The sequence below is a fragment of the Cricetulus griseus genome, chromosome 8, assembly GCF_003668045.3.
Source record: "Cricetulus griseus strain 17A/GY chromosome 8, alternate assembly CriGri-PICRH-1.0, whole genome shotgun sequence".
Lineage (NCBI taxonomy): Eukaryota > Metazoa > Chordata > Mammalia > Rodentia > Cricetidae > Cricetulus > Cricetulus griseus.
Genome location: NC_048601.1, coordinates 46,052,910 through 46,066,852, shown reverse-complemented (window position 1 = coordinate 46,066,852; position 13,943 = coordinate 46,052,910). Strand labels below are relative to the sequence as shown.

The window sequence follows — 13,943 nt, the reverse complement described above, 5'->3', positions numbered from 1 at the left end:
ATTCTTGCTCCCAAGGGAGACTTCAGTGTATAAATGTCTATCATAAAGAAGCCCAGATCATATAAATGTGCCTCTCTCCATGGCTTTGTCTTTTTCCCCTGTGTTACTGAGTTTTTCTTTTTCTTACCTTAAAATGCCCATTCCATATACACATTGCTATGTATTGTGCAAGAAGTATCCTTGTGTGAACCAGCCATCTGAGATCCTTGAAATCTTGTAGAAAGCTCCGACAGACTATTTTATATGATTTTGTTTTTGAGTGTTTGAAGCACCATGGTGGCCAAAGCGCCCACACTAAAAAGTTTAAATATAGGCAGATCATCTTTCTTTCAATTCATTAGATATAATTTAGTATTAAAAAGAGAGAGAACATCAGTGGAAGTTCTGTTTTAACCCCTCTAATGTTTTGTACTTGGCCTTTTCATTGTAAAAGATAATTTAAGATTTGTGGCAATGTATTTTTTTGTTATGACCTAAGGCTATTATCATGAGAAGTAACATATAAGGAGCACATCACACATGACCAGTGTATATAGGTGCATGTCATCATAGGAAGAAGCCTCCTGAGTGTTGAGATCATTGGGACCAGTGGATATTTGGGATGGGAAGTGTTCTTAACAGAGCTGGCAGAAGAAAATCCCTAGAACATTGAAAAAGAGACAGTTTTGATATATTTTTCAGACAGGTGTTAAGAGATCGTTCTATATTTCATGTAGCCTAGAAATACACACTTAACTGTTTATTCAGGGAAAAGAAATAGGTGAACAGTGTTTGAAGGTTAGGATATCTGTTGAGGTCTACATGGTAACACACTGCACTGCTGGTTGACTATAGTGTACATGTGTGGTAAGTAAGACCCAAGGGACTTGAAGTCTTTCAGTTTGAGTCTTGACTTTGGCAGTTGCATGATCATATTATAGTAAGAGCACCACATAGTCCCTGTTGTTGTGAGGTTGGTAGAAGTCAACTTAATTATTCATCTATCCCCTGCCTGGTACAAAAAGGAGAACTCAGTAAAATTAGCTTTATTGTTAGGTTTATAATATAATTAATACAGCTATTATTTGAGGAAACTGGCCTTACCTTCACTTTTCATAAATAGATGAGGTTTAAACAGTCAAGGAGATTTTACTGGAGTGGTACCTCTTCCCTAGGCTTAATTTGAGAGAAACTTGGCAATTTCTGAACAGGTTTAAGTTGTTGAAATGGTGGATGCAGGATGCTGCAGGCATCTAGTAAGCAGCGGCTAGAACGTTTCTGCATATTTCACAGTACTAAGTATGGCCCTCCGTAATAGAGAGCTTCTGGATCTAGATGTATGTATCACAAAGGTTAAGAAACCCTGGCCTAGGGTTGTGGATCTCTAGGGAAAACAACAGTATTAGAACCATCTTTTCTCATTAATATGCTTAGACTCACTGAAACTGCTGCATTTCTTCCCAAGACCTCATGCAGTAAAATACAGTAAGTTTTTGACCAGTCTCCTCACCAATGTTTCTTGACTCGACCGCCTATGAAGATATGGTCACAAAGAGAGTTTAAGCAAGGGAAACAGAGGACACACCCGAGGGACTAGCCATCCATTATCATTATCACTCACTCTTCTATTGATTCATTACTGGTCATTAACTCTGAGCTCTTACTTAATGAATACTTATCCGATGTGGTGAATGTCCCACATGGCGGATGGCCCATGTGGGGAATAGCCCACACTAGCCTGTGTTTACTTACAGCTTTTGTTCTATCAACCAACTGCTCAATGAACTATACTGGTCTCATTCTTCGAGGGTCAGTGTTGGTCCTGACAGTGCTTTCCCCTTGTCTTTTCATGAATCTTTGTGTGCAATTATAGTTTTATGATTCCATTGCAGAACTGGAGCTAGGATGGGACCTGTCCCTCAGGAGACTGTGGAATTGAGGTTAAGGTTTAGGGACAGAAGAACCTTCTGTGAGTGTTTTCTCAGCTCTCGGGTTGATGTTCATAAGTTACCCTGACATGAAATGAATGTGGTGTTGGTAGGAAGTATCATAAAATATCACTTTTACTGCAAATATGGGATTAACTTAGCAAAAGATTGGATTTAATAGCATGACTAATTTTTCAAGGTGTCTATTTTGAGAGAAATTGCTTTAATGACAAAAAGAAAGCATGGGTAGGCACACACACATATGCTTACCTCTCAGAATAGTGATTCGAAGGTCTTGACTTTCAACAGTTTTCATTTTAAGCCATGAAGAAACAAGACTGACTTCTGTGGTTCCCATTTTTATGAACTCTGCTGAGTTCATAAAACAACTCATCGTTATTTCATTAACCAGAAAATTTCCCACAGTGAGGAAGAGGTAAACCGTTTCCTGGGTGACGGGAAGTCCCTGTCTCAGCAGTGCATACTCATCATGGATAAGCGGGGCTGGTACTCACATTTTCATTTCCATTCTTGTCTGAATAAAAGGCAGTCCATGAGACGGATTTTCCCTATGCTCTGTTTATGTCCTGTGTGCTCGTGGAAGAACTTACATTCTTCTGGACCACAAACCACTGTCTCTGCAGCCACTCTGTGGCCTTTGAAGAGTTCAAACAGTTCACATGGACATGCACTATCTCAGCAGTTGGATTCTTTCACTCCTAGTTCAGCCAAATTCTGGAACTCTGTGTGAAGTTAGGAAAGCAAGTAAGCATCTGTCGTGAGATGCCACATCATCTCCTACTTGTTTCTTTCGTGACCAACATACAATGCATCCTGATGGTTACATCTCTTGATAGTAGGCACCAGTACTTGATACTACTCTTGGGTTTGTTGTTTTCACCATAATCTTGGGAAGTTCATGTACAGAAGTGCATTGCCATTTGTGGTCTGAAGATGTGCAAGACAAATCCCTTGGTCCTAACATCCGTATCCAACTCCTGCTTTTCACAAGACTGTGCAGACTTTCAGAGAGGCCTACAAGGCCAGAGACTGACCTCTGTGGAAGCTCTAGACCAAGGAAGATGTTTTTCTGAGTGGAGGGTTGGCATGATACAGGCTAGATTCTGCCAAGCTACACCACGTCCCTTGAATTTGCAAAGCTAAGAAGTGCATGTTTTGTTTCTCAGAGCCAGGCAAGCACATTATCATTTAGGTAAAGGGCTCATTCTTGCTACACAGGTATGTGCTACTACTTCTGAGGCTAGGTTCTCAGTATGGGTTGCCGTGTGCTGGCTGCTCAGTAGAGACAGATGACACAGGACTCCACTGTTGACTCTGTGTTCATTCTGTTTAAACTAATGAGGAAAACTGAGTCAATGCTATGACATAGCTTTGCCTTGGAACTTTTTAATGGGTGTACAATTTCCTTTTGCCTTCTTAGCTAAGCATTTCAAATTAGAAAACTAATTCATCTGTTGCCACATGTTTCTAAATGTTTTCTCCACATCTTTCTCATTTGTATTTTTTTTGTTCTTATTCACATGGAATCTAAAATTTTATAGTAACTAATATCTTGGTGATTGTTATGATTTTAACTAAAATTTTAGTAATAGCCTGATAGTTTCAGCTCATTCCTTATGTTCTCCTATGATCTGGATTATTTAAAGATTTCTTCTTTGTTTTTCTTGAACCAAAAAATAGTGACCTGTGCTCTGACTCTCTGATATGATTCTTTGTCACAGATACCTGTTGGCTCCTTTCTTTGACAGAAATTAAGAACATATATGTGATCGTATTTCAGTTATTGTTTGTTGCCATTTCTTCCCTTATGCCATAAAGGCAGGAAGAATTGTTCACAGCATTTTACCACTAAAGCATGATATGTAATAGACAGTAAATACTTGGAGAATTCAAAACACTTTGCTTATATGACTAGATATGTAGATTTGTAATTTATACTCCTTATTGTAGGCTGATAATGGAAAGTTCTATTTTGAAAATTTTGGATGAATGCATATAAGTAGCACCAAACTTTGAGTCGTTTTCTCATCCTTTTAGTTGTTTTTTTTCTTTTTAAAAAAGGAATTATTTGAATGTGTGTGTGTGTGTGTGTGTGTATCTTTGAGAATGTGTGTATCTTTCTTTATGAGAGTATGACACATGTGTACAGATGCCCATGAGGCCAGAAGAGGGTGCTGGATCCCCTGGAGCTGGAGTTATAGGCAGTTGGTAGCCATCTCATGTGGTTGCTGGACTCCAGTCTTCTGGAAGAACAGTAAGCAACCCCAGCCATCTCTTTACTTCCAGTTTTTTTTTTTGGTTTGTTTGTTTGCTTTTTGTTTGTTTGTTTTCTCCAATCACGTCTTTGTTTGCTAATGTCTCCCAGGACCCTATATTAGTGATTGAATTTGGGATCTCAAACGTACCATCCAGCCCTGCCTAGCAGCATCCTCCCACACCAGCCCAGGAATCCATTTGATAATAAGAAAAACTTAAACTTTGGAAATCAGTACTCAATTTATAATTTTAATGTTCTTTTTTCCAGAAGCATACATTGAACACTTTCTGAGTTTGTGTAACTAGTTACGGTTTTCCAGGCCGTTGTAGGTGGATTCTCAAAGCCATAAGCAAAGAGCCCAGGTATGCATGCCCCAGTTACCTTCTGGGCTGGATTTGTAGCAGTTGACTGAGGGGATGATTCTTGTCAAAGACTTAAGACAAAAGTGTCAGATGCAGATCAAGGGAAGGCTGTCTCGCTAAGGCCTTTGATGCTTACCTTCATTCTCCATGAGGCTTTCCTATAAATAAGCCAATTCTAATGATTGCAAGATGTGGCTCTTTTCCTGAAGACTTCACGAGCCCCTGAACTTGAACTCAGAATGGCAATTATTGCTAGTTTGATTTCATGTGTAATTAAGACAGGCAAAAATGCAAGCCAGTAAAATGAGCAACGCAGGGAATGGTGATGCCCAGTTTCCTCTTGAAGATGGCCGCAATCATTCTTTCCTGTCTGGTTCTTCGTTGGAGATTCTTATCTTGGCTGTGGAGATTGTTGTCAGTATTCAACCCAGAAGACATCAGTGGTCTGCTTGTCTTGGGGAAGTCCCCAGGGAGATATTCTGGCTAGGCCAGATTCTCCTCTAACTGGCATGGTTTTACTTGACATGGTGGTGCTGTTGCCTGCCTCTTCTTATACTACATTTCTGTTGTGTACTGTGACGCTGAAGCCATGGGAGGTATGAAATGATACAGTTCCATGTGCTTATCTGTTAAACATTTTCCATTCAGAACCTCTTTTTGACTGAGAAGTTTTTATTTTATTTTTAAAAATTTTAATTAGTTAATTAATTTTACATCCCAACTGATGGGAGATGTTCTTCTGTATATATGTTTCTTTTATTGGCAAGGCAGGAAATATAGGCAGGACTAGGAGATGAGAATTCTGGGAAAGGTAAGCAGAAGGAGTTGCCAGTAGGTCCAGACCCTTTTTTGGTAAGATAAGACCATGTGGAAATACATAGATTTATAGAAATGGGTTAATAATTAAGACAGAGTTAGCCAATAAGAAGCCCTAGCCATCGACCAACAGTTTTATAATTAATATAGCGTCCATGTACTTATTTGGGGCTAGGAAGGGTGGCAGGACCTGAGGGACAAGAAAACTTTTAGCAACACCCAACCAACCACAGTTTCCCCTCCCTCCTCTCCTCTTGGTCATTCCCTCCACCTCCCCTTTGCCTCCTCCTCAGTTTGTTTCTATTCAGAAAGGGCAGGGCTCCCATGGATATCAAGAACACATGGCATATCAAATTACAATAAGACTAAGCACCTTGCCTTGTGTTAAGGCTGGTGAGGGTGACTCAGAATGAGGAATAGGGTCCCAAAAGCCAGTATAAGAGTTGGAAACAGCCCCAGTTCCTGTTGTTAGGAGTTCCACAAGAAGACCAAGCTACACAACTGTCACATATATGCAAAGAGGCTGGGTCAGTCCTGTACAGGCTTTCTGGTTGTCAGTTCAGTCTCTGTAAGCCCCTAGGAGCCCAGGTTAGTTGATTCTGTGGGTTTTCTTGTGATGTCCTTGACCCCTCTGGTTCCTTCAATTCTTCCTCCCTCTTTTCAGTAGGATTCCCTGAACTCATAATAATGTTTGACTGTGGGCCTCTGCATCTGTTTTCACCAGTTGCTGGATGAAGCCTCTCTGATGACTGTTAGGCTAGGCAACAATCCATGAGTATAGCAGAATATCGTTAAGGCATCATTAAAATGACATTTTCCCCCTCCAGTCATGTTTGGTTCTATCTTATGTCTCTGGGCCATCCAGCCTCTGGATCCTGGAACACCAGGCATTGTCGGGGTAGGTTCACTCTCTGGCATGGGTCTCAGGATGGACCAGTCATTGGTTGGCCACTCCCAAATCTCTGTGTCAGTTTTACTCCAACATATCCCATAGGCAGGACAGAGTGTCTTAGATTATGTGGCTGGGTTGGTGTCCCAATCCCTCCACTGTAAGTCTTGCCTGATCACAGGAGATGGCCAGTTCAGGCTACACATCTGCAATTGCTAGGAGTCTTAGCTGGGATCTATCTGACCCTAAAATGCCCCTCTTTTCTGGTCAGCTCTTTCAATACTCTCTGCTCCCACTCCACTCCACCCCCCACCTGATCCCTCGTGTTTCCATCCCCACCCACTCCCAGTACATCACAGAATCTATTTTTCCTTCCCAGGGAGATTTGAGTGTTCTTCTTGGGCTCTCCTTGTTACTTATCCTCTCTGGATCTGTGGATTGTACCATGGTTATCCTTTACTTTACAGTTAATATCCACTTATAAGTGAGTACATACCATGTTTGTCTTTCTGGGTCTGGGTTACCTCACTCAGAATGATTTTTTTTCTAGTTTCATCCATTTGCCTTTGAATTTGAGGATGTCATCATTTTTAACAACTAAGTAATACTCCATTTTGCAAAGGTACCACATTTTCTTTATCCATTCTTCATTTGAGGGCCATCTAGGTTGTTTCCAGGTTCTGTTACAAATAAAACTTCTGTGATCATAGTTGACTGAGTATTGTGGGGTTTTATTAATCATCCTTTGGGTATATGCCCAAGACTGGTATAGCTGGGTTTGAGGTAGACTGATTCCCAGTTCTCTGAGAAACTACCATATGATTTCCAAAGTAGCTGTACAAGTTTGCACTCTCACAGCAATGGAGGAGTGTTCCCTTTGCTCCACATCCTTTCTAGCATGAACTGCCACTTGTGTTTTTGATCTTAGCCATTCTGACACGTGTAAGGTAAAATCTCAGAGTCACTTTGATTTGCATCTCCCCAATGGCTAAGGATGTTGGTCATTATTTCTTTGAGTGTTTCTCAGTCATTTGAGAGTCTTCTGTTGAGAGTTCTCTGTGTAGATCTGTACCCCATTTTTAATTGGATTATTTTGTTTTTTGTTTAGTTTCTTGTTTTTTATTTATATTTTGGAAATCAGCCCTCTGCCAGATGTGGGGTTTGTGAAGATCTTTCCCATTCTATAAGCTGCCTTTTTGTCCTATGGACAGTGTCCTTTGCCTTACAAAAACTTTTCAGTTTCATGACTTCCCATTTATTAATTGTCAATCTTAGTGTATGTGCTAATGGTGTTCTATTTAGGAAGTTGTCTCTCCTGTTCCAATGCATTCAAGGCTATTTCCCACTTTCTCTTCTATCATGTTTGACTGAGGAATTTTTAATGTCTTTTTGTATATGGGCATGAAGAAATGACCCCTTGCATAGAACAAGAGTATACAAATTAAACATTTTATAATAATAACACAATGTTAAAAAATTATTTATTACACATGTATTTGACACTGTAGGACATCTTCAAAATTTTTCAGAGTTGATCTGTATTTCAGTGTTTTGATCATTGATGCTAAGAAAGTTGTTTTGTATCGGTGTGTTGTCTTAAATAGCAGAAATTCCTTTAGAGCCATTTCAGAAATTGTTAGAAAGGCCCTCTTAAACCAAAGCAAAAAATTTTCCTTTTAAAACAAAACAAAATGCACAAGTCAGCAACTGGAACAGCAATTTTAAAGATCAGACATTAAGACACAATAATCCAAAGATATACTAATTTGATATTGCTGGGGAACAAAGGTAGGAAAACATTGAAAGTCTTTGTTTTGTGAAATTGAACTATTATGTTTCCAAAGAGCAGAACTTTGTTCAGTCAAACAGTTTAAACCATAATACACAGTCATCTTCACATTAAGCTCTTGTCTCTGGGAGGGTTTGTTGGTGTTGCCTGTGGTGATGGCAGGCATGCTGTAAAGTGCTCAAACTGTGTCAGAACCAAGGCTATAGTACAGTCACATGTTGCAACACTGGCAAGCTCCACCAGAAAAACCATGTATTCAGTATGAATTTCACTTAGAATTAAGTTTACCCATGCGAATTCAGAACTCTTTTACCATTGCCAAATTTTTGTGAACTCCCTGCACTCAGTTATGTGACCCCATATGGGTTTGCAAATCAGTTTAAGAAGCTTGGATCCAAACTGCAGAATTCTTGGATATTATTTTCTGGCCTTTGGTGACTTAAGAGTCTCTTCTTCAGTCTGATTAATAAGGGATTCAGACATATAGTTAAAGAATAACTCACACGAACTGTCACTGCTTTGATGGAATTAATGATCAAATACTGGCAAATGCCCAAAGCAGATGATTTCATGACCTCTGTTTAATTTTATCTTTCCTTTCTCAAGGACAATTGGTAAGCAAAGACTATGTTGATTAAAGTCTATTAATAAATGAAAATGTAATTCCTTTTATTCTGCCTCCATGGCTGAATTTTATGAACCTGGCTTGTCTACAACAACATGCATACAGGCAATACCTTCATTTACTAAGTTGGTAATTAAGGGAAAACATTCATGCTGAACTTTTGTGGCGGATAAACCACATTGATTCCTTTATGTGGGTCAATGTTCTTTCTACAGCATTTGAGGCACTGACCTCATCAAAGCAGTTAATCTTCTGGTGACCCATTTTGTAGTGCTGTGGGTACCATGTTGCTTCTCTGGAGTCTGCCTAACACACTGCTTATTTAGTAGCTAAACCTAGTGATTCTGTTGTCAAATAGAGTGACAGAAGTTGAGGGAACCTTGATGGTGCTCTCTGTTGAGTGATGTGGTACATTGGAAAGCTGCTTAGTGGATCTCTGTTTTTATTGATAGGAAACAAAGTTTTACATTAGGGTGTACTAGGCTGGGGATGTAGCTCACTTGGTAGAGTTCTTGCTTAATGTGCATGAAGTCCTGGTTTTAACCTTCAGCACAGCATAACTCAGGTGTGGTAGTGCTCACCTGCTTTCCTAGCAGGTAGGAGGTGGGTCAGAAGTCAAGGATACCCTTCACTACATAGCAGGTTCAAGACCAGCCTGGAATAAGACCCTGTTTCAAACAAGAATAGGGTATGCTTTCCTAAGATATTTATACTCATTAGTAACTTAACTATTACTCTATAACTACTTCATGTAGTGGCTGTGCTTTATTCGTGGGCATTCAACCATGAAATAAAACTAACATGTATGTTTTAGATCAGTTGCCCACTTCTGTGAGCCAGATGTGCTGCTCTTAATTGCTTTGGGCTGTCACCTGAAGACAGATTTTGTTCCAGGAAAAGTGGGAGGAATGGTGACTTTTGCTTAAAATGGACAATGACTCTGTCCCTTGAAGCTCTCAGTCCATGAAGGAGGCAGCAATGAACTCAGTAATGGATAGTAGTTATTAATTTATAGCTGCAAAATCTGTTACATGTCATATAATAAAAGGATTTCCTAAGAATCAAAAGGTTTTATTGTGATCCAGAGAAAGACGAGGGAAAGAGTATTTCAAAAAGAAAAGACAAATGTAAAACAAAAAGAACAAGCTTTTGAATGGTAGGGGAAGATGGTGTGTTCACGGAACAGCAAGAAGACTAGAGTGGCACAAGCAGGGGCATCCTTTTGGAGCATGCTGTGGGAGGAGACTAGGAAATCAGCCAGAGCTCACTCCGTGCAGGACTTTGACCATGTAGGCGAAGATTGAGAGCTTCACCCTACCTGCTGTGGAGATTCCTTCCAGAATTTATGGAGTAACAGGGATTAGGAGGATGTGACTCACATGACTGCTATGTGACAAGTTCACTTGGACTGCAGTACAGAGAAGAGCTGAGGAGAGACGTGTGAAGGGAAGCAGGGAGTGTGACAAACATCCGGGGAGAATGGGTAAGTGGCTCTATGAGTCTGAGTGAGGGGCTCTTACGACTTTGGCTGTAACCATGGAGGCACAGAAAGGGGGCAGTTTGAGCTGAATTTAGCAGCACTGCTGCATGGAGTGTGGGGGAGAGAATGTTATAAGGAATGTAAGGGGTGTGACAATTCTTCTCTGCCCTCCATTAATGACATAAAATTCTGTTGTGTCTAGTCAGCATATTTTTTGTTAGTGGATTGGGAGCACTGAGCAGAAGTCAATAGCTTTAGGGACTTTGGTGATAGTGCCCAAGTGACTGAGAAGGTTTTGAGAAGTCAACATCTCATAAAATTCTATCAATTTTATCAGTTATTATGTGCCATCTGGATACCATGTATTGAATGGCCATAGAATAGTATAAGGTATCTATTGAGGAGAGCCACAGGTATTTAAATTTGTATGCTGGAGCTAGCTCTGCTGCGTCAATCATCTCTTACCTGATCTCTCCCACATTAGTTTACTGGGCAGTGTGGCCAAGATGTCATTTAGGATGCCAGGGCAACAATTTTCTAAACATTAATAGCTTGATGCATTCAGGGTTCAAGTTTGCAACTCCCAGCTGCTTCATTATGATCAGGTACATCTTAGACACTGGGTCCAACTGGTTTATCACATGATCCTTTTACAAGGCTGTTGCTCATAGTAAAGTATGATGTAATGGAGCTAATGCACTGAGAATAACCCCCCTGTGCATCATGTGACCATGTATAAACACCACCAAAGTAAGTACAGCTTTCTTTGTAAGACATGATGCTGTTTGAAGACGTTTGCTTTGGCCTACAGTGGAGCATCAGGCTAGCAGTGGTGTCTGAATGCAGATGTTTTCCACAGGATGATGTGCTCTAGTTTGCTCTGTTCACAGGCTTGCTGAACTCATTCGGCTTTCTTTGTTTGTATGGCCTTTTAGTGATAGTTGAGCAGGCCTGTCTCCAGTCTCCTATAGCCTTAGCACAGAAAGTCAAATTCTTATTAGCAAGAAAACATCAGCATATTCTTTAGAGATTAATGTTTGGCATTTGATATTCCGAGACTCTTACGATGACATTTTCAACAATCTTCCATAAATACTTATTTTAATTAAATAAGAAGGGAATCTTTGATGACTTTCTTTTCATTTCTTTTGCTTAGCCTTTGGTTGCTCCAAATGATGACATTTCTACACTAGTAAGACACAGAGATTCCGTTCCCACTAATGGTCCTTTGTGGTTGAATGGCTATTGGGACATGTTAGAAACCTCTAATGCTCACTGTTAGCACTGCTTTCATTTTCTTTATTTTGTCTCTTTCCCCCTTTCCCTTTTATTAAAAAATTTAAATTAGAAACAAGCTTGTTTTAAATGTCAATCCCAGTTCCCTCTGCCTCCCCTTCTTCCCTGCTCCCCACTGTCCCCCTTTCCCATCCCTTTATGCTCCCCAGGGAGGGGAGGCCTTCCATGGGGGATTTTTGTCAAAGTCTGTCATATCATTTGGAGAAGGCCTAGGCCCTCCTTCCTTGTGTCTAGGCTGAGAGAGTATCCCTCTATGTGGAATGGGCTCCCAAAGTCCATCCGTATACTCATTTTCTTTTATTTATATTGAGTATTTACTATAAGCAAGTTTATTTAGTTTTGGTCCTCCACTCTGAATTTTCAAAAGCTTCATGTGGAGTTTGAAGACCACCTTGTAGTGAGATTTGCTATTGAGAATGGCTGACAGGTGTCTGTGTTCAGGAATAGCTTAGGTGGCTCTGACTTCTTCTGGCCAGTTCATTCCTTTACTTTTTTTTAGATTTTTAAAATTGCATTTATGTATTGTGTATATAGTGTTCTGCCAGCATGCATACCTACAGGACAGAAGAGGGCACCAGATCTCATTATAGATGGTCATGAGCTACCATGTGGGTGCTGGGAATTGAACTCAGGACCCCTGGAGGAGCAGCCAGTGCTCTTAACCTCTGAGCCATCTCTCCAGTCCCCCCCTTTTAAACTTTTTTTTCTTTTTCTTTTTTCTTGGCAGGGGGTTAGACAGGGTTTCTCTGTGACTTTGGAGGCTGTCCTGGAACTAGCTCTTGTAGACCAGGCTGGTCTCGAACTCAGAGAGATCCACCTGCCTCTGCCTCCCGAGTGCTGGGATTAAAGGCATGTGCCACCAACGCCAGGCCAGTTCATTCCTTTAGTAAGAACCAGTTTACGCTTTATACTGAGTATAGTAAGTTTCTCCATCCAGTTCTTGATACTTTTTACATGGAATTACATATGTGACTTCCATCTAACCTCTTTACCTTAAGCTGAATCATTTCATTATTGCCCAGTATGAGCTTGGGCACCCCAAGGATTTATATGACAGCATTATTCTCACCTTTGAAAAATTAAATAATCAAACTAATATTCAGAACAGTTTTTTGTTATTATTTTGTTTAGTATTCTTTCTTATTTTTGCACACCAGTCTTGATCTTTGGTCAAAAGATGAATCTTGTTTACAACTCTAGAAAAGACATGATTTCAGCACTGTCATCAATAAAGGACACAGGTTGCTTTAAGTCTTTTGGGTCTTTCTTAGCTTAAAAGTCCTCATTGGAAGCTGTTAATGATGGTACATGCCTACTGTACCAATGCTCTGGAGAATCAAGAGTTTAAGGCCAGTGTGGGCTACATAATCAGAATACTTCACAGGAAAGGCAGAGCATTTCTCCAGGCTGTAGCAGTTACTTACAAGGAAAGGCATTTTCTGAACCCTTTAGACAGAAGGTATGTGCGAGTGCAGTTTCACATGTGAACAGAGTGAGCAAGAGTCGGAGAGTGTGGGTCTGGAGAGATGACTCAGTACTTAAGAGCACATACTGCTCTTGCAGAGAACCTGAGTTCAGTTCCCAGCACCCACATCTAGTGACTCACAACTACTTGCAACTGCAGCTCCAGGGGATCTGATGCCTCTGACCTCTATGTATAGCTGCATTCATGTATACATACTCACATACAGATACACACACACACACACACACACACACACACACAAACACATGATTAAAAAGCAAGCTTTAAAATCCCTAATTTAAAAAAAAGATGTGGGTGCATATTAATATGTTCTGCATATTAATAAAGGTTCTATCAGTGCCTTTTATATTTGCATGTTAAAATGAAGAAGGGAGCTTTGAAAATACTGCTCTCAGGCTGGGGAGAGTGTCCAGTCAATAAAACCTAAGGACCTGAGTTTACATTCTCTAGAACCTACACAAAAGCCAGGCATTGCGGCCTGTGTCTGTAGTCACAGCACTGGGGAGAAGGTATATCCCTAGAGTTCACTGGCCTTCAAGTGTATTATAATTGGTAAATTCTAGGCTGAGTAAGAGACTGAACATGTATGTATATGTGTGTACTTGTGTGCATTTGTGTGCACACATATACACACACACACGTACACACACACACACACACACACACTCAAACCCTATCTGTTTGCTGTCTGAGGTTTGGATGATGGATTTGGGCTAAAGTAGGGTACTGATAATCCTATTGAGCACCTGGAGGTAAGACTTCATGCTCTAAAGATAAGTAAGTTGTTTTATGAGTGTTTACATGCTGGAGTTGATTATAGAGTTGTCATTATGTAGCAAGGAATATAGGTTGATATACAAGGAGAGCTATACCATTGCCTGTTGGCTGAACAAGTTTGATGGTCAGTTTCAAGAGGAAATCTGTAGTTCTAAGACCCTGTGTATAGGGATTGTGGGCTTGAGAACTGTATCACTTCTTGCCATCCTTGTCAAATCAGTATGTGGTGTCCATATTC

The 13,943-nt window shown here is 40.3% G+C and overlaps 1 protein-coding gene across 10 annotated transcripts in view; it reads left to right on the top strand.

The window, feature by feature from the left end:
* Mitf (melanocyte inducing transcription factor) overlaps window positions 1-13,943 on the top strand; it is a 213,205-nt gene that overhangs the window by 57,680 nt on the left and 141,582 nt on the right. Inside the window, exon 1 of one of the 10 annotated variants that reach the window (XM_027428955.2) lies at window positions 9,926-10,149. The exons of the other annotated variants lie outside the window; for them this stretch is intronic. The gene's annotated coding sequence lies outside the window, so the exon portion shown is untranslated. Of the gene's footprint in view, window positions 1-9,925; window positions 10,150-13,943 lie in introns of those variants that run through there. 10 annotated transcript variants of the gene reach the window in all.